Source organism: Lepidothrix coronata, unplaced genomic scaffold, assembly GCF_001604755.1.
Source record: "Lepidothrix coronata isolate B3197 unplaced genomic scaffold, Lepidothrix_coronata-1.0 Scaffold124, whole genome shotgun sequence".
NCBI classification, from domain to species: Eukaryota; Metazoa; Chordata; class Aves; order Passeriformes; family Pipridae; genus Lepidothrix; species Lepidothrix coronata.
The window spans coordinates 3,400,448-3,427,997 of record NW_016690304.1 but is presented as its reverse complement, the minus strand read 5'-3'; the positions used below and the strand labels follow the sequence as shown (position 1 = coordinate 3,427,997).

The 27,550-nt window shown below is 37.9% G+C and overlaps 1 long non-coding RNA gene across 5 annotated transcripts in view; it reads left to right on the top strand.

Annotated features, from left to right (window-relative positions):
* Nucleotides 1–27,550, top strand: part of LOC108502790 — a 370,315-nt gene that overhangs the window by 271,519 nt on the left and 71,246 nt on the right. For all 5 annotated transcript variants that reach the window (XR_001876621.1, XR_001876623.1, XR_001876622.1 and 2 more), the window contains one exon: nt 11,290–11,404. This is a non-coding gene — a long non-coding RNA (uncharacterized LOC108502790). The remainder of the gene's footprint in view (nt 1–11,289; nt 11,405–27,550) is intronic.

Genomic DNA, 27,550 nt, shown 5'->3' with positions numbered 1-27,550 from the left:
TTTACCAATTACTTCTGGCTTTGGTGTAATGTTATTTTACTTAAATACATATATGCTTATACAGTGAAAAAAGATTTTTTTTTCCTCAATGCTTAGGCAGAATTGTCAAATCTGAAGCTTTACATTTTAATGTTAAAATCTGCAATGTTAAAAAAAAAAAGTGTTTAGCATTGACAATTACAGAACAAAAAGTCATGACAAAGAAATATGCACCAGAAAATGTTTGGGAAAAATAACCTGTGACATAATTTCATATCATGTAATATATTTTCTTTGTCCATGATTAACTGGATAAGTAGAAAGAAGCTTGAATTTCAGAAAAGAAAAAGAAAGATCAAATGATTTATTAGAAACTATTTGCAGCAGAAAGAATGAAAACAGGTTGCCTAAAAAAAAGCTGTGCAATCTCTAGCATTGGAGATATTTCAGAACATATTAGATACAGATATGTCAGAATGACTTAAATAAATTTAGACAGCTGGAAAGAGGATAGGTTAAATAACCCCTGTTTTTTGTGACTGAAAACTGTGAAGGCACTGAAGTAGTCAAATTAAATAATATGTCATGTTTTTAGTTTCACATACAGAAATACAGGCAAATATTTACACAACAGGTGACTGGGAATTTCTGTGCCGTTCCGAGGAGATTTTTACTGACCTGATTCCTCAGTAATAATGAAAGCTTACAGATTAATTTGGGGGGACTTAGTAATGAACAAGAATAGAGATAAATGAAAAGAATGCTAATGAAATGTATTTTCAAAAATCAAAATCCACTTTTTTTACTCACTCAACTCTGCCCAGCTCCATTGAAAATCCTAGTTCCAGGCACTGTTTCCTAACATATTCTCATGCAGTTGGTGTAAGTTTAAATATTCCAAAAGCAAGAGAAACTGTAATTTTCTTTGCTGGACAGAGCCACAGTGCAGTTCAGATCCACAGCCTGCCCTCAGTCACACCTTCTCCTCACCACCTTCTCTCGGATAACACCTCATAATGCCTGAACACATAAAGATCCATCCCAAAAGCTCTGAGGGACCTAAGTTTATTAAAAACACATGTTCATAACTCTGTATAGGAACAGATTTTCCCCTTGAGGATAGAAAGGAAAGGGCTCTGAATTAAATGTGAATGTGACTTATTAGCCCCATGATAGCAACCCATTTTCTTACCTTACTGTCTGTCTCCTTAGCAACTGTTTGTGGTTCCCAAAATGTGTGCTTTAAATAACTCTAAGAAAATTATTTCAGTCTTAAAGACAAAGTGCTGCTGGTGTCAACTTAATAAAAGTGAACTATCTACTGCAAATTATTTGAAACAGAAATATTACCCGTTATTAATGCTCATGCCTCAAACCAATTAATACAGGGGTTCTGGTATGGGTTTCTTGAAAACAAGCTGCTACCATTGGAAATGACCTGGTAGTTAATTTTTCCCCTCTCAGAACTGGAACATTTTCCATGCCAAGAAACGTGGAGAAGAAACTACTATGCAACCTGTATGGTTTTTGGAGACTGCTAATTACATTTCCCCTGGCTGCAGCAACCTCAGGGCTTGCTATTTTGATGTTCTGCTGAGATTATCATCAGCATTTCGGCTCTTTGAACACAGATCTTAAGATGTTACAGCCACATCCACATCTTTTTATGCTTAAGTTCAACAAAGGCCTTTAGGACATTAATGGAAGTGTTGTTTGCTCATGAAAATGTGTGTCAGGACCATTGTGCTCATGAGAACTTCAGGGGCCTTTGTTTCCTGATAAGGAATCATCCTTTCCTGTTCTGCCCCTGTTTGGCAGCACTTCCTTGACGGACCTCTGGAGGCAATGTCACCCACCTAAGAGTGTGGGTCTGTGGCAGTTTTGGCCTGTAAATTCACATTAACTTTAGGACACCATCTTATTTGTGCATTAGGCAAAATCTGTGCCTGTTGCACATCTGCAGTAGTGATGTGACTATTGAGCGAGGCCAAAGGAACCTGCAACATTCAGTGGCTTTTAGTACATGATCACAGAGCTGGTGGTCAGAAGAGATGTGGAATATTTCAATGGAAAGATCCAAAGAACTCTTTCCCTCGTGCCTGCCCTATTCCCCTTCCCCCTTTCCCGTCCCCCATATTTTCATTACAGAAGAATGAAAGGCAGTTCCTGCTTCAATACAAATTAAATTAGTTATTACCATATCAGTTTCAATCGGGCTACTAGGAACAAGCAATTATAATAAGTGGGAATTTAAAAGGTTTACTACTGGCCATTTTAATTCACAAATGGCCTGATTAAGAATTTCTTACATGGGAAATGCTCCTGTTGGGCTTCAGAGGAATCTGTGCTCGAGCAGCAGCATTTCAGCACGTGGCCAGAAATGATGAAGCTTAGCAAACATATTCATATACTGTGTTTTGGAGATCTTTTATATGGCGCATCAGTGCAACGTCTACAGATATTTTTAAAACATCAGCATTAAACTGACAGGAGAAATTACAAAAAGTGATTAGAGGAGATATAGTAATAGGAAGAAACTAATTGAAATATAGTAGACTATTGAGGGTGGAGAGGTACTTGCATCAGGACTGGGACACAGCAATAGATTTTCAGCCTGATGGTTAGCACACTGATTTCATGGTCACAGCGAACATTTGAATTCATTTATACAAAGTCTTAAACAGAAAAGGAAAGAACATGGGCTAAAGATTCCTGTAGAATTCATGCCAGAACTTTTTTATATTCTCATCTTCCCCCCTCCAGGGTATCCAGATCCCTGTCACCTCACTGTTTCTTGAAGACCTGAATCTTTCGCCCTGTGCTGTCAGCTTGCCCAGTTGTTCAATCCAGCTGCTATTTCTGCTGCCAGATAGCCTGGATTAAACAGGAGGAGTTGATTTCAAAAATACTAATGAGGGTATGGTTTCTGACTGCCAAGGAAAAGGTGTGAACTGCCAGTTTGGTGGCAAGGAAGGCACTGAGCATTTTCAGAACAGGGAAGGAGTGGGAAAGGGTTCTACAGCAGTGTCTGAACAGAAGTAAATACATGTAGTTTTGTTAAAGGCTAGAGATGTGTTACTTTATTCCAGCTAAGGATTAAACCCTGTCTCTGAAGCTGTTTCCTGACATTGGTGCTCATTTCGTATCAAAGGTGTAAAAATCTGGTTTAGATGTCTAGGAGAGATTCAGAGCTATAAAGCAATATAAAGGATGAGTAAGAAATGTCTAATAGGAAAATCCACGGATATCAAGTTGTATTTGTGCAAGTTATGATTGTGTAAATACTTTTGCACAAAGTTCTGGGTCTGCCTCCTCCCATGGTTACCCAGAAGAGCACACGAGCACGCAGTCAGAACTAGGCTAAAAATCCTGTCTTCCTCATCTCTGGACTCTGTGCTGGGTGGTGCTCCTGGTGCTGGTACTGGAGGATAAGCAGGCTGCTTTGCACAGCAGCAAAATAGGATCCCTGTATTTAGGGATTTTGCAGAACTGCTTGTTTTCAAGGTTTTCTTTTCAGCCTGTTGAAAATTTAAATCACAAAAAGTCTGCACAAGTTATAAATTGTAATACACTCTGTTTAGATATGTCTTGTGATTTGTCTCATAGTCAGAGGTGATGATGCACTGAGCACTTTTAAAATATTCATTCTCACATCCTTTAGGAAGTACCCCAAGAATTCACAAAGTTGTCATTGCTCAGTTCTACTGTACTGTTTGTACACTGTCAGTTTTTGGCACTTAAGCACATTATTAATGTATAGCTCCATTGTTTACTTAGTATTACAAAATCATTTTTTCATTCTGTAGAGGATACCTGGAAATTATATCCTCTTCCATTATATGCTCTTCCTTTTCTACCTGGAAATTATATCCTCTTCCAATTATATCCTCTTCCCTGTAAACCACCTGAACTTTGTGAACAGCAGAGCTTCTTTCTCTAATGAGAGAAAGAGAACAGTACTTGGCATGTGTTAAAGCATTCCAAAGTGATCCTCAGCAGTTGGCTGGTTTATAATTTTTTAATAATATCTAACAGTTTATTTGATATAAAGTTTGAAGACAGCTCACTATGGTTCTGTAATATAAAAAAATAAGCAAGAAATTACAATTGAAATAAGATTTAACTGTCTTTTGGGTTGATTTTTCTTACAGGTATAACATTGTATTATTTTTTTAATGTGGTTGAGTTTGTCCTAAAGAGCACTGTAAACGTGTGTTCAGAGTTGAACATACATAAAATCGTTTAGTCTCTCTTCCAAACTAACCTTCATTTGTGTTTGCGTTACTTTCTGCTCTTAAGGAATTTTTCCACGTTTTTGTGCCTGTAGTTAGCAGGGAAATTCCTGCTGATGGATCCTGAAGGGATGTATGATGGATCCTGCTGTGATGTGTGGATCCTGAAGGGAGCAGCTGGGACTCGGGGGTGGTTTCAGCCCGCCCTGTTAAGTTCGGTAGTTCAGCCCGCGAAGACAGATGTGGCTGTGAATCTTTCAGCACAAAGATGTGTAAACAAAATGCCTTTCCCCACACTTTTTAAAGAATAGAACAATGAAAATGACGAAGAATTAGTGATCATTGAACTCCCTTTTATCTAGCTTTGTAAGCTGTAAATCATTTAGCTAGGCTGAAAACAGAGATTTTCATTTTCTTTCTCCATGAGACAGTATGTCATGGCATCTGCAGGTGGAAGCCTGAACCATTCAGAGGAAAACTGGTTTGGAATAAGAAAGGGTCTCCTCATACTTTGCTGAAGCTAAGGAAAGCACCTGTTTGTTTAAGCTGTGTTTGGCTGGGGGAAAAACCTGAGGTAGTGCAGGATCCCTCTCAACTTCTTAGAGAAGTAAAAGAATGGTCAGTTCCTTTCTACAGGATCTGCTAATCCATAAACCCTTGGACCTCTACTAATCATCCATAAAATCGGTGGGGACTGCTCAGTTCTCAAGATATTGAAACTTCTGAGCAGGGGTGAAAGCAGAACTGTCCAGGGAGCTTTTAATGCATGTGCAAAGCCTTTAAAGTAGGTCAGCAACATTTGAAGTTGGGGATGCTGAAGGCATGAGGATGCTGCTTTGGATTGCAGGGGAGGGGGAAGAGAAACTTAATGATTTCCACTTTTTGATCAGAAAAACCTTTATAGCCCTTAAATCCTTTCTAAATCCTCGTGGGGATCTTTTAGTTTTATTATGTGCTTGATGGCCACGAAATATTGGAAGGAAATTGGATGTGACAGTGTCAGGAAGAGTCTGTACGTAGCATTTCCGTGTTCGTTGTGACTCCAGTTGTGCTGCAGTTCCCGGTGTTCCATGCTGACCATTGCATGAGTGAGATGGATGAGCTGCTGGGAGAGGAATTCAGGCACTGGGGTGACGCAATCAGTGGCTACTGAGCTAGCAGGTAATGTGGAACAAGGGTATGGGGCATCCACCCATCATCATCACAGACATTTACAGGTGTGATTCTGGAGGTATTCACCCAGCTAGAGCCCCATCATGCAAGGGAGTGGTACATTAGGATTCCTAAATGCAAATAGGATGGGAGTGCTGCCAATACTTCACAGGAGAAACCATGTCCTGATGAAAGTCAGCAGATACTTTTCCATAAAAATTCAGTGAGGCCAGAATCTCATTGTGTATCTAGGTTGGCAGGCTAGTTTAGGTCCTATATTCTGTGACTATCCTGTTAATTCGGGGACTTAGGGATTTTTTTTTTCCAGCAGGAAGTATTACATTTTAGCAATCCTTTTCAGTATTTTTCTTTCTCTGTTGTACAGATATTTGTACTCACAAATTATCAACAACTAAAAATTCCACTTTTTTTGTGATTATATCACCCAATATTTGATCAAAGATTATCTTAGTTTGCCATGTCAGTATCATTAGATATCCTACACTATAAGATAGATGCTGAAATTTTTCTGCTTGGTTCTCCTAAGGTGCAGAGGGAGCCCTTGTGAGCTGTATAGTTCAACCAGCCCTGTGTTCTGTACATTATCTGTAGCAACATGTAGTATCCAATAGCTCTGGCAGGAGCCTGAGGGTGTGGAAAATACAGAAAGGCTCAGAGGCACCGAAGAGATCATAAGCTACTTAAATTCTATATTCTTTGTGACTTTTTAGGCTAAAATTTAAAAAGGAAAAGGTTAAAATTTCAAATAACAAAGGGATACATTAGAAAAAACCCTACAGCTGCCACAGGCAGAGTTGGAATAGCTGGTGAGTTTTATACCACTGCTTAAAGGGCATAAATAACTACAGGGATACGTATGCGTAAATTCTTTTTAAATAGTATTCTAGGTCTTGCAAGCTCCACATATTTTGAATCTGGAAGGCTAATGAATTTAACTCATACAGTGATCCTAAAAGAACATTAATTTTAGGGTACATTTTAGGCAGCTAGTGTGTGGGCAGCGCTCTGTCAGATCCAAAGAGAGGCACAAGCCAGCAGCTGAAAGTTCTGTCATTCCCATCACGTACTAAGAAAACTGAACAAGGACTGTGGTTTCTGGGCTGGCTTGTTGCCATCCAGGCTTTGCAGCTCCAAAGAAGGTGGAAAACCCAAGTATTTCTCACCCTTCAATATTACATAGTACTGCTGAGGTAAATGGTTTGCCAAATACTAGAACCCTTGGTCACATTTCTTATAGTTTAGACTTAAGAAGAGAAGATACTGTGTATTGTCATTGTAAATTCAGAATAACTGTGCCTTACATGGACTGTCACATGGTACTCCTGAACAGAAATTGGACTTCAGGGTTTAATTGAAATCATAACCTTTCATTTTTGAGTCATGTTTAAGGAGTTCAGATATTTCTTTTGTTTTCTCTCACCTTAAAAGCTGACTGGATATTAGGTGAATATAGCACTGGAAAACTTCTGTGTATAAGGGTGCATAAGGTGTTGTTATAAAACAAATAGGATTGAATTGCTTATGCCAGTTGTTACTGTTATACAGTCATTGCATTAGGGTATTTTGAATTGTAAATAGGAGGAGAAAGTCTGTTTTGGGGAAATTTATTCCTTTTTGGATTGTTACGAAGAAATGCATTTGTGTGTGTTTTGAGATATTCTTGAATTAGGGAATATAAAGGTTGCATAATCAGGTCCTATTTGTATGTCTGGTAGACTCAGGGTGGCTGTCTGGGGGTTTTCACACAAGGTGCAGGTAATTACTGAGAGTCTGAAAATTCTTCCTGTCCTGTTCTCTCACCAGCCAGGTTTAGGTAATGCTCTTCCACCGTGGCCCTGTACCAGAAACAAAGGGTAAATGTAAGGAAAAGTCTTCTTCAAAATGGAAAAGCTTGTCAAAACTGCATTTCTCCTAAGGAATAAACAATGATCTTTGGGACAATTAAAACAATAAGTAGTCTTTGCTATAGTTCAGATTATGTGTCCTTGACATTAAGTGTGTTTTTGTGTTCTCAAACAGGAAAACACTTCATGACTGGGCGGTAAAATGCTCCAGTACTAATAGTTTTACTGCTTTAGTGGTGCTGTTCGAGGGTCGCTTAGTGGGGCTGCTGTTGGAATACTGAAGAAGTAACACTGATTAGTCTGTCTCTGTTCTCTGCTGTATTTCCTTACCTGCTTTCATTGTGATATTAGAAAAATCATCCTCTCACCCCTTTTCCTGTGTTAGGGGCTCAGCGTGGTCTGAATACACGGAGTCGTTCTCAAAATGCCTTCAACCTTCTGAAACAGAAAGTAGGAACTGAGGGGGAAAAAAATCTACCAGTTAGATTTCAGTCCTTTACTTAAAGTTACTGTGTGCTTATTATTCAGTAAGCAGAGCAATAGGCTCTCTGTTGTGTTTTATTATGTATTATTTTATCTTCAGAAAAGCATAACATCATAGCTGTAGCTGAAGAACCCAGAACTTCAATAAAGATGATTTATACTGTCTTTAACAACAAGCTATTTGACAAGTACAGTAGGAATAATACATCAAGAGATTGGTTTCTGAATATACTCTGAAATTTTGATTTCTCTGTAGTAGGTTACTTCATCCTAGTAGATTAATGAAAGTATCATTCTTATGATTGTTTACTTTCCACAAAAATTCTGGGGTTTTGGAACAAAGGAAATAAGTACATTTATTCATTAGAAAACATTTCATTATTTCTGCTTCATTTTGCATTTCTTTGTCCTAAACCATTTAAGCTTTCATTTTTCTCCTGTCTCAAATAGAAGGTTGCTGAATTTAAAAAATGAACAAAACAGAAAAACAAACAAACAAACAAAAAAACCCCAAGAAAACTCTCCCCCCCCCCCAGAAGGCAGCTGGTTTGATGTGATGAGGGATAATTTTGTATCACACCTGGGGAAAAAAATTAAAATTAAGTAATAGGTATAAGTTCATTGACTAAACAAAACAGCTGCCCTTTTAATGGTGGTAGGTTTACATATTCCAGCTTCTTGGAGAGTTCAGTTAGAGAAGTTAGGACGAAATCAGGATGAAGTTATCTGAAGTTGTCCAGGAGAAAGCTGGTTTGAGTCCTTTGATTTTAAAGGCAGAGGAAATAAGTTATTCATATATTAGAACAAGTTTAAGCACCTCTGACATCTCTTCCTGTAGACTGTGATCCACTACTGGAAAGTGCTTGATGGGGAATTCAATGTGCTGCAAAGATGGGTTTCCCAGTAAACATAAGACTCAAACTATCTTGAAGAAATTGTAATCTTCAAAATCTATCATGTCATTAAATAATTCTTTTCTAGTGGCTTCCTCACGTTGGTTCAAGGTGTAATGATTCCTTGGGCTGCTGTTACTAATTCATTGATATCATTCTGATAGTGGAAGTAAATCATAGCAGCACAAGCATTCCCATAAAAAAAGTATTACATCTTTGGTAGCATGGTTCAAAGAATTCTGCATAAAACAATTCAGGAAGGAGGAAGAAAGTTTTAATAACTATACTTTCTCTTTTGTTTTTATAGAGTGTGGCTCTGCTATCCTCAGCTTTTTTTAGATGTTTCTTAAACCAGTTAATTTACTGGTTTATTGTTAGGGTGACAACACCCAAAATAATAATTTAATTATTATTTTTGTCTCACTAGAATTCTTAGTGCTCCAAAAGATTAGTTTTGTCCAGAAGTTTTCTAACAGTGGCTTTATAGAGTATTTGGATGTTTTCTAGATCACATAATTTGTATTAATTATTTAAAATTGTTTGGATGCAGATTCTGTTGAATATATGTATATATTGCTATGTGCAAAATGTCCATCATGGTTTGCTCAGTTTTCTGAAGGAGAGGAAGATTTAAGTAAATTCTGTAATGAATACAACACAGTTGAGGAGCATTACATTTTCAGCTGGAAATTTTCCTGTGTCAGAAGTTGCCAGCCAGTGCCTGGTGGTTGTGTGCACTCTGGCCCGCTTTGAGCTGTGCACCACAAGCTGTTCAGCCGAGCAGAAGGAAGGTCCTCTTGTGTGGAATTACCCCATCATGGAAACAAGAGGCAGATGTGACTCAAGACGTCTTCTACATCATCTGCCTGCCCTGGGAGTGCAACACTGGGCTGAGAGCATCAGTGTTGTGCGTTGCTGTGTAAGGTGCCACCCATCCTACCTCATGCAGGGAGCCCTGAGCTGCTGCCAGGCAATGCTGGTACCCCAGGAATGCTCTGCAGGTGCTACGACCTGTGAGCATCTCGAAATAGCAAAGGAGCCAAAGACCTTGTGACTGTTCAACTCTCCTGCCAAGAGGCTCTTGAGATCATGAGTGTCTTAAAAAGTCTTAAGATGTGAGAGTCCTTGATAGTCTTAGGAGTGCTGCTGATTCTCCCCCCTACTTCTCGAAAACACGAAAAATCCCACCTGCCACAGACAGTCTAGAAGCAGCTGGCAGAAACACAGGCTGGCTGAGAGCGGGTGTGTAAGCTGGATTAGAGATGTTCAAATATTCTTGTAAACATAGTTAACCTATCCTCAGCAATCAGTCTCAGCTGGATGAGTACTACAGAGTTCTGACACTTTTGGAAAATCTAAAACTGGCTATGCTGTCTCAATAGCTTTTTCAAAAAGAACCATCTGTAATAAAGCACGTGCATATATTAGAATAATTTTAAGAAGATGTTTACATCATAATGAATGGGAAAAAATATTGCAATACATGATTTGCATCCTTAGAACTCAGCAGCCTCAGTGAAACTTCCCTGTGTCAAACATTAGAAGAATGCGAGTTCATATTAGGACTTTTAAGGAAATAGAAATGGAACAACTTCTAAGCTGTCCTGAAAGTCTGCCTTAAACTTTAAAGAGATTTTAAAATTTCTATTTTTTTTAAAGGTTCCCATGGCAATGCTGTGGTTAAATGGTACAAATTTGCTGAAATACCTAATGTAGAGCATAATTATCTACCATGGAATATTCAGCTGTTTTAAGTTTTGCCCAGGAAAGCCTTGGCACAGGTGCATCTGTTTATTAAATGAGAACTAGAGAAGACACATTTTTCTAATGGGGCCTTTGTTTATCACTGTGAGAAGGCCGTTCCAGGTGCATCCCATAAATGACCTGTGCATCTCTTGTTGCCAGCAAGGTTTTGGACCCCCAGGTGCACATAAAAAGGTGGTTTGTATAAGAGTGGTATGTACAAGGATTGAAAAGAAAAACTGTAGTCTAATTCCAGCCTGCCATAAGGCTGAGGCCAAAATCTAATCTGATTTTGCACTAATAAGAAACTGCAGAATATCTTAGCAGATTTTGCCTAGTTAGTTCTCAGATCTTCCATGGATTTGCAGAGGACCCACCAGTAATTTTGGCAGGATGAACGCAACCAAGAGCTTGCTTTCCACTCATCAGGAGCCTAATGATCTTCTGGCATGGCTCAGTGGGAAATAAGGGTTCAGAGTTAGAGGGTGAAATGGTCATTTATTGAAAGGTGCACTGGCTTTTTTCTTTTTTCCACATTTCATAATCAGACTTCTCTTGGTCTCCCACAGTCTTCAGCTGTGACCGAGGCAGGTCATTAGAAAGAACCAGCAGTTTTGAGAGACAGTGTGGGCAGCAGGTGGAGCAGTTGGGTGGGGTAGGTGAGAGAAGCTTCCCAAAGAGTACTTCTCCAGAGGCAAAGGAGCCATGCAACAGTGAGTAGGAGCAGCAAATGGTTAAGGAAGGAAGAAATGCTCCTTGGTGGTTGAACAAGAACAGAGAGGAGAGTCTGGAATTACAGGTTCGTTTCTTCTCTCAGAGCAGCCGCGACGAGGGTCCAAGGATTCCCAGGTCAGATCACAGAGAGGCCCCATGCAGTGCACAGGACTCCTCTGCTCTTTAGATTATGGTTTTAAATACCACTTTTTTCCCCTCTGCTTTCAGGTCCACTCCTTTTTGGAAGGGAAGATGGGTGATTAGATGGCATCTACACCAGGTCTGGATGTTCTCATACCAAACATTCTGTTCTGCTTGATGCAGAAGGAAGGAAGCATTTGAGGTACACTTTTTATAGTCTTTTTCCCTGTAACATTTATTCTTGTGGAAAGCTTTGTTAGCACAGTACTTTCACTGTTAGATATTCCTCTTTCTTGGAAAAAAAAGTCTGTTATTTATTCAAACCAAGGTCTGGCTCATTTCCAAGGCTGCAGGTGCATTATCTCAGGGAGCAAAATTGTCAGCAAAGCTGTGCAGACTACAACATTATAAAGTCACGACTTTTATTAAAGACCAGGCCAAAAAGAAAGCAACTGTCTTTTTTTTTTCTCACAAACCTGCTGGTGGCTTAGAGTGCAGTTTGTAGTAAGTATACTTTCTGAAAGGATAGATATACTGGACTCACCCTTCTCTTTGGAAGAAGTGGTAACAGTTCTAGGACTTTATTAAAAAATATGAGGGGGGTGGTATCTAACTCTTGGAAAAGATGTATTAGGAACTACTATGCTAAAAGATTGGGTTTGTGTTTATTTATAGTCTGCTCAGCACTTTTTTATTTGCTTTATGGCTATATTAAGGGCTTGTTAAGTCTAAATTTGATGTCATACACACCATCTTCATAATATATATATTTGGATTTCACATATTATCTCTAGAGTAAACAATAAGTATGCATAATCACCTAATCACTTCTGTGGAAATGATAAATCATAAGATGAATGGCTTTACCAGTTTGAAAGGGAAAGAAAAATATATAATTTATGAAGGAGGTTCTTCTACAGGAGGTTATGAAGAGGCATAATACAAAATGAAAACCTTTTTTTATTTCTGGGTGTGATGTTTTTAAATAGCACTTTCTACAGTAACTAGATTTTCATGTTCATTCAGGGCACTGTAGGTGCTGGTACCTCACCTACACTCACATTTATTTCCCCTCTACATCAGCAAGAGTGAGGGGAGATGTTTCTGAGGAAAGTACTTGGGACCAAAGGATCCTAAAGAGCTGGCAAATTTATGTGTTACCTTTGCCATCATAGACATTTTCTTTAATGCCCAGAAGTACAACCAGCTGAATGTGAGCAGACTGTTCAGCCTCTGGAGAACCCCATTGCCTTCAGGAGTAATCAGCTTGGGCACAGCAGTATGACCCTAAAGTGAACTGCTGAGTACAGCCATGAAACATCACCAGCTTTGTCCCATTGCTTTGGTTCTAAGAGCATGATTGTGAGAATGAGAAAAGCCACAGTAAATCAAAGCAATCTAAGTAAACACACCAGCAAAATTTCCCTTTATTCAACACGCTATTCTTCTACTCTATTTATCAATTCTTTTTTACCCTTCACCTCTTATTAAACCTAAATGGAAAGATCAGAGGGAAAAAAAACACCAAAGGGAGGGAAGGATCAAGTAAGTTTTATCTCACTGAAAGGAATGATAAAGGTCCCATTGACTTCAATGGGCACATCTCCTTCTGTGCTTTACTTTGATTCAGAAGCGTGCTTTTGAAGCAGATCATCAGCACTTGCTGTGCTTTGGCTCACATCCTGAAGTGTTTGTAGAGACACGAACTGAGTTCCTTTGGAGTTAGACTGAACTTAAGGATGTATTCCAGACACACACCTGATGTGCTTCAGCCTCACATTCAGACCACAGGATGAGAGAAGGGCTAATCTGAAGTACAAATGCTCTCGAGTGGATGTAACGTGGACATTAAGTTCTGTGCAGCACCACCTTAATGTTTTACATCTTCTCCTGCTAGGCCACATTATTGGCAAACACAGACATGAGCAATGAATCCAGGATTAGTCTATATGCTTGTTGTTTTGAAAGACATTGGACTCTTTGGTGCATTAACAGCTTCCTTAAAATACGTTGAGTGATGTGATGGCTTCCAGAAATGAGGGAGGATTCAGCTGAGATTCAATATGGAACTGAAATTCTGAGAAGAAAGGAAATATCTGAAATTAATTTGCGATTCATCTTTTGAGTTCAATAATATTGTGGATTATAATTTAGGGGATTCACGTATAAAACTGTTGTTATGAAGTACTGTCAACGTGCTTGACTGGTCTAGAACATCTTGAAGAAGATGACATTTTGAGAATGAGTGTTTGCAGTACAAACTTACAAATTAAATACTCTGTTTAGAGCAAAATAGCTGAGCTGTATTTTCTTTCTTTCTAGCACTGTAATAATACCTTGTGAGGCATCGTTATAGTTTTTGAGGGGTTTTCTAAATGAAAATTTGAAAGGAAAAATTGGGCAGCTCTTTTGTGACAGGGAACAGGAGCATACACAGATGTGATTTTATGCATTGTATTAACTTTTTGTGGTCTTACAGCACATGTCTTTTCAGTTGGGACCACTTTAAAATATACCATTAGTGATCTGAATTAATTAGAGGTAATGTAAAAATCAAGGGCTTAAAAAGACATGTCACATAGCATGTGTTTGTTCATTAGATATGACAGTAACTCTGCAGGGGAAATTAATATTGATATGTATATTGAAACAGAAATACACTGGAGAGGAAGAGAGGCTGAGGAGACTGCTCTTTGCCAGCCTTAATACTGGGAAAAAATTATATTGACTACAATTTCTAAGCATGTTCTGTTGGTTCCTCCCAGTATAATTTCATTTCTCTGAGAGAAGTGATGATTCCAGTAATACTCCTATGTTTCAGGCACGGAAAGCACCATAACTGAGTCAATTTTCCTAGCTACCATTACACTAAAATATTTCTGTGAAAACTTGGAGACTGTGCTACCACCTACACAGGTTTTGTTGGGTACATGAAAGCAGGAGCAGTCAGTCTACATATTAAGCTTTACACAAATTTCTCCATTAAATTTTCTGACTGTCTTTGTGGGGTAATCAATCTATGTCAGTGTTGCTTCTATGCTCTCTTTGGTAGTAAGCCAGCAGGTTTTGTGTATTTGGAGTAGGGCAGTGGGCTTTTGTGTCAAGCATAGATTTTTTTTTTTATTGTTTAATTTTTAACTGGGTGAATTTAGAGCTGTATCAAGATGCATATCTTACATTTCAGAACCATTTGTAAATGTTTTGATTAGCAGAAGTTTGTCTGCAGTTGGGTAAAATTCTAGTGTATTTTTTTAATGTAAAAAAATATCCAATGTCAGTTATTAAATAGCTAAGAACATGAAGTGTGTTGTAAATCAGTGATATGCCTGGTTACTGCCTATAAGAAGAGCCTCATCTCTATTGGGATTCTCCAGTGGGACAGTAAATGGAACAGAGTGTGCTGATAGGGTTTCCTATCATTCTTCTCAATTTTTTTGCTTTGTTCCTGCTTTCCCTTTTTGAGATACGCACCAGACATAAGAACCTCCCACTACAAAAGTTCCCATAGTAGCATCCCCGAGGAATTCAGAACAAACTGCATGCCATCAGCAGACTCTAGTTTAGATGCAGCTGTGCTGATGAGTGCCTTGGCTGGCTTAGCTTCTGGTAGCTGGGAATTTCTGTCCTTCTGCAGCTGTACCACAGAAGAACTCTCACCTGTGGTATCTCCAGCAGAACTGTGTGTGGCTTTAGCTGTGCTACAGTGGCTGTGTGGGATTAAAATTTGATCAGTGCATGAAGTCTTGAGGGTTTTAAGTGCCTTGAAGTAAAGAAGACTTTTGTATGTGTGTTTGTGTGCATTTATATAACTTCCCTGAGTACCATGGGGTACCTGGCTTCAGTGCTTTGCAGTGATGTTCTGACACACGCTGGTTATCTGTAAAAAAGTACTAGTTCGGTAGTGAATGGATTGTAAGCTTCTGACCTTTCTCCCATGTGAGATTATGGCCCATGACCCAAAAGGTCAGGGCAGTTAATCAGAGCCACTGCCATTGAAACACAGTTTTCTGGGTATGAGCATCTAAACAAAAACTGGCACACGTTTTTATTCTCTCAGTGTAGCCCAAAATAATTTGCCGACAGGCTTGTCTTCATTGTTGCCTTTCAGGTTTGTTCCAAAGGATTGTACAGAAAATTAATACTTTTTCTAACACTTTCTCTAAGAACGTTCATTCTTGCATTCTTCTTGCTGTTAGGTTGTTGGTTTGGGTCTATGTTTTTCTTTATAAGAAACAGAGCCTGTATTCTTTCCAGTTACTAGCAAGCAGAGAGCCTTATTTATGTTGAGCATAGAAAAGGTTATTTGAACATTGAAATAAAATCCTATTTATGTTAATCTGTTGTTTGAGTGCTGTGACGAGGATTTTTTTTTTCTGTTCAAGACAACAAGGTGGAAATGAAGTGATCAGCTCGAAAGGACTATAGTGCATGTGAGATAGCTCAGCAGCATAATCAACTCTATTTCCTGTATCCTCTTTCTAGCAGGTTTGAAGGTGTGTGCCTGGTCTGAATAGCAAAACCATGTGCAATGGCTACAGTTCAATTCAACGAGTTCCTTATTTGTCATAATTTATGCCATAGAAATAATACTGGAGTATTTGCTTTGTGACCAAAGGGGTGTAGATTGCTGAGCTGGCTCAAGATTTATTTCACAGAAATAACAGGAGTGCTTAGTATGTTGAAAGTTTCTGTCCTTCTGGTGGGGTGGAATCCTGACACACTCCAATAATTGGCTTACCAGTGGAAAATATGAGACCTCTCTGATAAAGCAATAGAATACTGAGACTTTAATTCTTTTTAACAAGAGTTTACTTTTATGGCTTATTGGTAAAATCATGTGATATTGTTCAAATTCATGAATTATGTAAAATTACCCTGTAAGCTCAGAAAGGCCAGGAGGGTCCTTAAAAGTGCTGTTTCAGGACAGGCTGTACATTTTTTTGCACTTGAAGAAAATTCCCTTTCTTTCTTCCTGTCCGTGTCTTTTTACAAACAGCTCTAATGATCCAATTTATATGTCTATCAATACCTTATGAACTGGAGGAGTTGAAACTTTGCAGAGCAGGCTCATATCCTTTCGAGGGAACAGAGGGAAATTAGGGTAGATTGCATTGTTGCTTGTACCAGTTTTCTCTGAGGATGTGAGCCAGCAATGGCAATGCTAAAGGGTTTGCAGAAGGCCAAACAGGTGGTTCTGGCAATCTCAGGAGCAGCTGGGAGCTCTGAGTTGCTCTGGCTTTCACCTGACAACCAGGGAAAAGCTGTTGCTCAGCCATGGAGAGCTGGGTTAGGTCTGAGGAAGGACGTGGAGTCTTTTAGGTGTCATCAGTTATTGTGTTCTGTCCTTCAGCATCCCAATAATCTGTAGATATTCTTCACCAGCTGTGAAGTAGCTGATGAAGTAGCTAAAACCTGTGAAAGCCATTAGGATTAGCAGGGCAAAAGGGTGCTCTATTGGGGAAAAATGTGTGCTTGTGTGTATGTACAAGTGAATGTACATCCCTAGTTACTTCCAAACTACATACACAGTGTCAGGAAGCTTTGGGACAGCTGCAAGGGCTGTTTTCACTCTGTTGATTGCAGGTGTAGAAACCTCTGCAGCACTGCCAAAAGTTATTTCAAAGCAAATAATGTACTCTGCTAAAATGCTAGTGACCACTCCTTTGCCGGTGTTTAACTTCTCCAGATAAACCTGGAATTCATGGAATTGTAGAAAATGATTTTTTGAATGAACTTGAATTCTGAAGCAAATACAGGTACTGACCTGGAAGTCAAGAAAAACACTGTTTTATGAGTGGTGAAATCTGGATGCACCTTTGTTAATGAAGGAATGAAATAAACCTTCCATGCCAGAGGATGAGGTATAAATCATTTTGAATAGTGCTTTTAAGATGAACACAGGAGTCTGCAATATTTTATGGAGGTGGTAAAATTTAAGGAGGCATTATATGTGATTTATATCAATCAATCAGCATCTAGCTGTGATATAATTGTGTGTATTTGACAACAACCTTTCCTACTAGGTTGCACTGATCAAGAAAAGGCAGTTCTTTGAAGCCCTGCAGCACAGGATACATCTGTGCTGTATGAACATTATATTAGTTATCCACTTTATGCTGGAAATGTAATTGTAAAAGTGTGGACTTTCAGAAAACAATACATATGCAAATCTTTCTAATAAGAGAGAGAAATTGTTTTTGCTTGCTGTGCTGAAATTTTCAGATATTAAAAAGTAGTAAGTGCAAATTGAGCTTTTTTTTTTACTTTATTCCAATGCATGCTTATTATTTAATAGAATTTTTTTTATAGACATGCTGTATATTTTATTACTAGAGTGTGGGAGCATATACTTCATTTTGCAGCTCAAGTATCATAGACACCTAATTTTAGATTAAGCAAGCAAATCCAGGAGTAAATATGGTCATGCAGGTTTAGTTGTACAGCACCTCACCATACCTGTTTTTTCTTAACCACTTTTCTTAAGCCTGAAAAACAGCTTATGATTTGATACAGTGGCCTGTGGTAATCAGTGCTATTAATCTCAAAGGAAATGTCAGCAAATGGAGAAAAAAACACATGCCAACATGCTGCAGTGCAGTTGCTACCTGCTGGGTGTTGATAGGTGTATGTAGCACGAATGCAGGCAAATCAAAACCATTAAGATAGCTGATGAGCAGGAGGTGGACAATAGCCAAACGATACAACTGAGCAAAAAAAGAATTAGCCACCCAGGGGAGCGGTCTGTTCTTAAAAACAGAATAGCAGTCAGACAGCAGTCAGGGGCGGGGACATCAGAGCAATAATGGGCAAAGTCAGTTAAGAATATTGACAGGAACGGCAACAGTGGGGTTATGAAATTTCCTATTCCAGAGGAACTTTATATTAAATCCCATGGACCTCATCCAATCATTATGCACAAAAAATGTCTTTTAGCCAAATATCAGAGTCTTTGGATAAATTTACTTGCACTTCTGAGAGTGGAGGAGCTGACTCTTACTTACCAGTCCTTTCCCCTTGCACCCTGATGCTCTAACTCTGCATCCTTGGTCGAGGTGGATTTCAAATGGACAAAAGCATGGTTGGATCTGTCTGGCAGAGTTTTGTTCTTTTACCATAATGTTATTAATTTCAGTAAAATAAAAAAGAAAGGGTGGATTATGACAGAATAAATGTGTGAACACAAACAGCTATTTTGCTCTAATTTGAAACATCCTTTTTAAAAAAAAAAAAGGTGAGTGGTGAGTAGTCAGAGGGTAAATCCTTCTGGGAAGCAATACCATCACAGGCTCAAGACTGCTTGGCACAGGTAGAACTTCAACTGGGAATTATTTGTTACATACATAAGCACTCTTGACTATGTGCAAAGTGTGAATGCCTGCACAGTGGTGGAATGTCGAAGGAAGGACTACTTTGAACGTGCTGAATTCGCTCCAAATTTTTTGCTTCCTGATTACTGCCTGGAGCCCCTTGAATCAAAATGTAGGTCAGAGCAACTTGAGGTTGCTTTAAGTTCCCACGTGACCCAAGGAGGCATTCAGACTGTACTGTAGCATACGAATTCCTGATTGCTTTCAGCTTTGTTTCAGTCAAGCACAGCTCTCCAAAAATAAAGCTCTTCCAACATAATAACTTGTAATGACATTCTGCCGTGGGATTTACCTCGGCTCTCACTTATTCAGCTTGAGAAATGGGTACTGGCTCTATGTGTTTACATGACACGCTTTGTGAAAGAAAATCTTTGAAGAGGAATTTTCAAAGTGTGAGTAGCCTGCTACTATGTTGAAAACAATTTTCTAGATTCTGCTCTGTACCAGTGGAGGGCCATCATGAAGTGTAAACTGGAGTGTTTTTCTCCCAAGATATATGTCAAAGCTGCTCCCTGGAAGATGTGCCAAAAGCACCCCTTAAAGCTGGATTTTTGAGTGTGCTTGACCTCAGCTATGCTGAAGCTATTTAGCTGAATGCTAATGCTATTGAAGTTAAGAGGAACACAACCAGCCCAACAGTGAACTCTTCTGAAGGATTATTCACCTCCACATCCCTGCCTCCTAGCATTGTGCTACAGGGAGAAATCTTCAAGGGGGTGTTAGTGAGCTCTTAGTTCTGGTACATCCTGAGTTCCTTTTACAACTGTAATAATAGAAAACTATAACTCATACACTCTGTCACGCAGTCTTTCTCCCTCTCTCTCTGAGTTCCATCTCCCACAGTGCTGTATAAAATCAAAAATGCAGCAAAAAGAGTTTAGATGCCTAATTAAGAATATCTTCCTGTGTGCATTAATCTTCTAAGTAGGAATCTCTGGTTTTCTTTCTCTTCTGGTTTTTAAAACAGTCAACCTTCCTAGAGAGTTTTATGGAAATTTTCTTGTATAAGGACTAGTTTCTTGTCTTTGTCAGTATAAGTAGATTAGACTTTTAAATTTACAACATTGCCATTTATTTTTAATAGGTAAAATACTGTGTGTTGTGAAGGAGAAAATTGCAGCTTTTAATTACTTAGTATTTGTTTAATTTCCTAGTAATCACTACAGCTAATTCTGATGGATCATAACATATTTACTTTAACTTTTCACATTATTTCCTATGTTTGAGTTAGAAATGCATTATTTTGCCTTTTGCTCTGTTATTCTGGAGTTCTCAACTATGCAGTAATCTTTATTGGATTTTTTAATAGAAAGCATTGTCTCTTAATGAAAATAGACTTGAATTGTGTTCTGGAATGTTACCATCACTCCTTAGGAAATTTGTAAAATAATGACATGAAACAGAGATCTTTGGCAGTGCCTTGTTGCACAACTGTTACAAATGTGAATAAATGTGCTAAGATGAACAAATGGGAGGTAAGGACCTGCTGTGATTTGAGTATGTGCAAACACTCTGCAAAGAACAGAGTCTGGGAGCCAGTTTAGAAAATTCAGTGAGTAACTCACAGAGTGTGTTTAAAATAATTCAAGGCATAAAACTCCAAAATTAAAAACAAAAAACAAACCAACCAACCAAACAAAAAAAACCCCAAATCCAACAACAACAGAAACAAGCAACTAAACCAAACACACAGAGAAGGTGAGTGGGGATTTTTCATTATCTACTGTCAGATCTTTCTACAGGAAATATTTATTTGGAAGCTTTCACATAGATTGCACCATAGTAATCTCATTAAAGGTACCATGAATGTTGCATTTCAAGGGGAACCTCAGATCTGTGTTGTCTTAGCTGCTTGTGGAGTGCCATGATGTAGTTAGAAATTGAGCTCTGGGGGAAGCATGACTCAGATTGTGAGTACTCAAGATTTATGCAGTCCAGAAAACACCCTGAACACACACAGGAAGGCTTGTGGGTTATGTTTCTGTAACAAATTGCGGAAAAATGCTGTATAATTTTACACACTAGTTGAGAAGATAACCTTCTTGTGATCCTTCAGCTGCAGTACAGTAGAGGCTGACAGGTGTAGGGAGTTATACTTTAAAAAAACACATTATCAAAGCAGTAACATGAAAGCCTGGAAACAGCAGAGCTCCTGGTGCTGGGTGGAGAGTGTTGGATTGCACATGGCCCATGGTAAAACTGAGAGGGTTGGTTTAGTACAGCCTAAATACTGAGAAACAAAATGAAATTACATGACACAAAGCATATTTTCAGGGAGATATTGGTGCAGTCCTCAGGCAATAGCATAATCAAGATAGTGACTAAATGATAAGCACTTCTTGAAGGCACACTTTTTAACCCACTTGTTGAAATGGCACCACGGAGCCCAGTCCAGGGCTGTGCTCAATCTTCTGATTGGAATAATTTTAAATAGCACTCTCTCCTCAGATCGAGTACATACAGCAGCGTCCAAGCTTATGGTTGAGACAGAAATTGAGTTAAAATGTTCAAAGTATATGGCAAATTAAACTGATGTAAAAATAAAATGGTAGCTGTTTAGCCTGATACGTAGAGCTCCAGTTGCTTTATACTGCTTGTGGATAGAGTGGTTTGAGTAAATGTCTTTAGGATTGCTGTGAAATATGTGAAGAAATATAGAAAAAATTAAACAGGTTACTTTGGGTATAGAGGTAAAAGTTATCTAAGGAAAAAATACTTTCAGTGAGCAGAGCAAAACAGGACCATCATTTTCGAATTATGTAGTTTGGAAATATTAATCTGGCTTTCATGAGATTTTATGAGTTCTTTACTGGAAGATGCTTCCATTAAGCAGCAATCATTCATGTCAAGTCAATATTTGTGAACTATGAGACCGGGAGGTCTGAAAATATGTCAATATGCTTTCTAAAACCTCCATGGAATCAGAACAAGAGTTGTAATTAGTACGAGTCAGAGGCCGTCATTGTTAAAGAAGACATCAAAAGGCAACCAGAGTACCTACCATGGCAGTGTCTGATAGAGGAACCAGCAGTTCATAGAAATATAAACATGTAAATTAGATTAAGAAAACGGATCAATATAATGTCCAGGGGGAGTTGAGATATTTTCAAGGAAATTATTTACTGTTTTCCCAGTAGTAATTGTTGACTGTAAAGATCCAGTGATATTCCCCAGAATATATTTCCAACATAGCCTGGAGAAGAGTAAGTAATATTAAGTCCATAACTTAGGAAGAAGAGAAAGTTGTCCTGAGGGTGGGGTACTGCCCAGAAAGGCAGTGGGCAACCCACAGTCATGTAGAATGTGAATCTTGGGGTATATGGAGATAGAGCAAAAAAAGTCATAGGCCATTAAAAAGTTATTTATTTGGCAATGACTGCTTGGAGAAAGTAAATTTTATGTGGAAAGTATGAAAGACATTATTTTTCTTAACTTCCATTTTATGTGGTGAAGTTGTCTTGAAAATTTACAATGTTTAGTATCTGATGCTTGCTTGGTGTCACGGACCTTATTTTGGGATTTGGCAAGGCAAAATCCCAGTTTTAAGAAGTTTACTTGTAAATCAGCATGGAACTGTTACCATTTTAATACAAGGGTTTTGAGATATTGCAGCACTGAGGAAAGGAGATGTCAAAATCCCCTTTAATACTGATAGGAAAAAAAGGTGAAGAACACTTCAGAAGCCATTACAGATTATTTAGGAGGGAATAGCTGTGGCTGATTACTTAGGATTGAAAAGGAATTATGTTAATTTGAAAACACTGTTAATGATAATTAAATTACGGTCAAGTTTCTGAAAATAAAGATAATCTGATTTGGAGAAATTGAAGTGGCTCTAGAAGCAACTTTAGAAGGTCTAAATAATAATAGCTTTCAAATGCATGAAAAAGGAAGGGATAGCTGTTTTTTTCCACTTGTTTGCAAAAACATAATTGCAAATTGAGACTGGAACAGATACTTCTCTGTTATTACCTGCCTCTAATAATTCTTATTATAATCAGGTTGCTTTTAAATGAATATAAAAGATCTTCATAGCTGCCTCTTTAAATTTACCCAAGAGATAGGAATATGGCTCAAATAACTACACTAGTATTTGTTGTTCATATCTATTCATTTACCAAGAACAGCCTCCTTCAAGTCTGTTTTGTATGCCCCTTTTTTAACAATTCCTTACTTCTGAGAGGCCATTGTATTTTCAAAAAGTTATTGTTTCATTTAATGTTCTAATTTATAAAACTTAATGAAGGTACTTGTATAAAATGAAAGATGATTGTGGTGACAATGATAAATGAAACAGCATTTGTTGAAGTAACCAAGCTAGGCAGTGATTTGGAGTCATTAATGCTGTACGTTCCTTAACTCCTCACTTGCAGCTGTAAAGGGACAGTGCACAGCAAGTGCTGCTAAATATTTGAGGTACAGAGGCCAGTAGTTATTTTGATAGTCCAGATTAATAACTTTGAGCTGCTGCCACAGACACTAAGGCTTAGCTCAGAAGAGTGTGTGATGATGGAACTGCTGATGTAGTTATTTCAGTCTTCGATTATTACGATGGTGATTAAAATTATTTCTATTTAAAATGTGTATTAAAACAGCTACTAAATGTTATTGTTACAGTAGTGATTAAAAATTACTTACATTGTACTCCGTATGGTTTGAGTTTCAGCACATTGAGGTTTACTGGAAGAAAAAAGTTAAATGCTCAGTTGAAGGTTTATGTGCTGGGAAGAATGAAATTACTTGGTAAGAAACAGTGCTCTGGAAATCAAATCTCTGTTCCTTGAGGGCACAGGGCTAAAGCTGGTTTAAGCTTGATTTTGCTCCTCTTTGATGGTGAATTAAGAGGTGTCTAGCACAGCTGATGTGCCAGTTACCCTAGCTGTGGTATATGGAAGGCTTGTCCCTCGAGGACTGCTTTGCTCACTATGAACTTGCAGTCTGCAACTTGGAGTGGAGCCTGAGCTTGATGTGACCTAAGTGAAACCAAAGAAAATGTTTGAGCGTAAAAGGGCTTCAGCTATAGAATTTCTTTTTTTTTCTAAGTCGTTTACATGGGCACTTAATGATATTATTGATTATTTATAAGTTTCTCCTTTAATCCCTTTCTCTTAAAGATGTGTTTCTTTCATCTTGTTGGAGTTGACTCTTTGAAATTCATGCACAAAAATAAAACTGTGTCTAATTCTCTGCTGATTTCTTGGAATTAATGTGATTCTTGTTCTTGCATTTTTTTTTGCAAAGAAATAGGCTTCAGGCAACCAACTACATTGAGGGAATGAACAATTATGCTACACTTAATGAATTCACAAGTTTCATGTCAGTAAGTGGCAGCTCATTTTCAAAGTGCAGTTTCATGTTAATGTTGAGAAGAGGAAGAGAGTGTAGAAGTGTGCTTTTTTTTCTTTTCCTCCTGCTTTCCCAAAGTCCTTTGTTTCTTTTCCCATTGTGATAGGAGATAGCTAAATACACAGATGCTTTATTGTCATATGAAACAACACATAAGCAACCAGGTCAAAGTGGGAGCACTGTAGAAATTGAGAGCAAAGTGTTTACAAGAAGCATCAATCGGAATGGATGTGAAAATCTGGGAATATATTACAAGATTGAATTGCTTCTCTTTGTTTAAGAATTGCAGATTGCTAATTGAGCATAAAAACGTCGTTCTAAAGTGTGGGTGATAACTTATATGGAATACTGAGTCTCCATATTGTGAATAACTCAGTCTCCCTGAACTGCTCGGGAGAAGAAACCTCCACATGTACTATTCCGAGTGGTTGGTTAAAATAAAAATAACTTTTCCTCTGTAAATTACCATAGAATAAAAATTTTTCTATTGTGTAATTCACTGTCCTCTGAAATTTTTAGTGTTTCTGCAACTTTCTTCAGCAAGGACCCAACCTGCTTGTTATATGCCCTGTGCCTTGAGCCCTGCCCTGTGCCGAAAATTCTCAGTTCAGAATGTTTGTAGGTATTACATTTATTTGTGGTGCAAAATCCTGCAGTTTTCTGTCACAGTCAGAGGCTTGCCATTTGTCCAGTGGCTTCAGTCATTAGGTCAAACAATTATAATAAAACCGTTTGTCCTTTATATCATGCACCTAAGCAAACAGTAATTAAGTATTTGACCACTTAATGACAGTTTTAAATCCGCCAGTCTTAAAATTCAAATAAGTTGCTTTAGTTGTGATTTTACTTGGAGTGATCTTTGCTTATGAGGGTGAGATAGTTACTGGGAGGGGCGAGGAGGAGTAAATTACTAGGTACTAGAAACATTCTTGTTCCGTAAAGGTTGTGAAACCATTGCTAATTAAACAAATAAAATCTCACAGACTGTTCCCTCACTCTATCCTTTTAGTCTGAGGTTGTTCTTCATGATAGTTACTCTTTAAATATCCAAAATGTTTGTTGATCACCACTGGCAAACTATTCTAATTAATAGTGAAATTCATTAAATAAGTACCTGGGAAACAACTCCATCTGGCTGTAGAAAATGAAATGAATATTTAGTAGTTTGTGAGTTTGTGATTGCTGTGTAAAACCCACATGAATAGAAAGTGGGTTTAGAAACATTTTTAACACTTTTACATATGAAGGTTATTAAAATGTACCTTGAGGGAAGTGAATCCTAAAAGTACTTACTTAGTTTGTAAGGAAGGTTAATGTAGAATTACACTGTTCTATAATCAACAAAGAGCCAGTATGCTAGAGTAGATTCAGGCCCAGAAAAGTGAAGGGATGGGAAAATGGATTAGGAACGACAAACCTTACAAATATTCTGATCCTTGCAGAATCACATAATGTGCAGTGAAGAAATATATACACAGAGAGCAAGGGAGGCTGATAAGCACAGAGAAGGGACAAAATTACAGGAAGAGGAATATTCTTAGAGTGGAAGCAGGAAATGGATGTTGACAAAGAGGAACAAAAACTAGATCAAACGCAATGGTAGAAAATAAAATTTTGCTTCAAAGTCCTAAAAATACTTATTTTGACAATGTCAGATATTAAATGTATGTTACACTTGAGCTTTTCAAACTCCTGCTTCAGGAGGGTTGCCCTAAATCACAGTCTAGACATAACCGAGAAACAGTAACTTGGAAGGCAATGGTGTATCTATACTTAGCAGAACCTGTGCTACGTACACTAATAGCCATAAAGAGTTTTAAATCCAGTCTAGGTAGGGATTGTCACAGAGCTTCTATTTGGTGTAAATTAGTGTGAATACTCTCATTTTTCTCAAAGTTGAATTTGGTTAGAAAATGGTGTGAATAAAGCAAACTAACAGTGGTTAGTCACTTTAAAATTGCCATTTTAATGAACCTCTTGCCTCTGTATAATCTAAATTTAGCAGTGTAAGTTTTAGCAGAAGGGAGAGAATTTCTTTTAATCTGATAAAATGTTCATCATCTAACAAGGCTTCTATTCAAAAGCAGCATGTTACAAAAATCCTGCATAAAGAATGATAACAAGAGATTAAAACAGACAATGGTCTAATGTTTGTCTGAGAAAATAATTTATCAAAGAAATTTTTCTGCAGTTCTCTGGTGTTTTTATTTACTGTAAAAGACTTCTGCTGTTAGAAAGAGATTGGTAAGAAAATTTAGCTCAAATGGAAAATACCTCTCCTTAGTAACAACATCTAAGAGGTAATTGGAATTAAAGCGTTCTTGAGGAGTGAGCCATGTGCTCCATTAGCTTGAGTATATCTTTTTTTTGTTAGGATACGTTTTATATTTCAAAGCTGCATTCACATTAGTCAATGAGTTAGATTTAAGTGTAGCATGGCTGAGTCTTTTTTGATTGCTTTTGATTTTGCCCTTCAATTAGTTCAGTGTCCAGAAAGATTCCTCATTCTGAAGCAGTGATTCCATAGACTCAGTGTCAATCATTGTTGGGATAGCTCTGTTAATTGACACTAACTTTAGTTTCTTCTGTTCTTGACATGCTTGCAAGTTTTTTCCCATTTAGTGTTTCTTTCTTCTTTGAGTTGTTAATTCCAATATTAGTCTTTTTTTTTCCCCCAGTGTTGACTCATTCCTTTGTTTCAACTTACTGTGTTCTTCCAGTCTTTCTTCACTGTGCTACTCACAATCATAAGTCATTTTCTCTGAATCCATAAATGGCTCCAAGGGACAGGCATTTCTAATAGAGGACATTTCAGAAGTTCAGATTAATGATTCATGAATGTGTAGGTGAATACCAAATTCCCAGGTTGCTGCTTTAGCATTTCACTGCTCTGGTGTAATATAGATTTCCAACACATGGGCCCGATACTTCCAGCAAGATGGCTTCATAAGGCCATTATAATACTTTATCCATTTCTATTTGTGTAGAGTGGCAAAAGTAGTATTATTTTTTCAAATTATTTCTGGTTTGTTTTTTGTTTTTTGGTTTTTTTTAAACCTCAGTAATTATTGCTTTATCATTATCTCTTAATTTAGAAGTCACTGTTTTCAAGAGAGGTCTACATGCACAGTGTCACTAGTAAATGCTCTAAATATGTAATGAAATAGAAATACTACTGGATGCAAGACTTTATTGGAAAAAACCAGAACTCTCACAGATTTCAAACAAATGTCTGAGATCTGAAGCATGGGTGTGTACAGAGTTTGTGCAGTTTGTTCTGAAAACCATTAGAGATGTCTCTATTGTAGCAGGGTGAGAGAGATCTTAAAACAGAGGCCTATCTTTCGGTAATTCTGTGTTAGAGGCTCTTACTGAGTGTCACCACAGAATGACAATTCCTAATGTTTCTCCCTTAGAACCTGACATCTTTCTTCATGTTAGGAGAGAAAACACGGAGGAACTAACAGAAGGTATAATGTATGCTGTCACATACTGCATGTGCTTAAGCAATATCCAGAAGCATATCTTCTATGATATTCACTAGATAGAAGAGTATTTATTATACAAAACACTATTTTATTTATCTACACCTGTCAAAATGTAACATTTCTGCCTTTTAACAACCAAAGGGCACG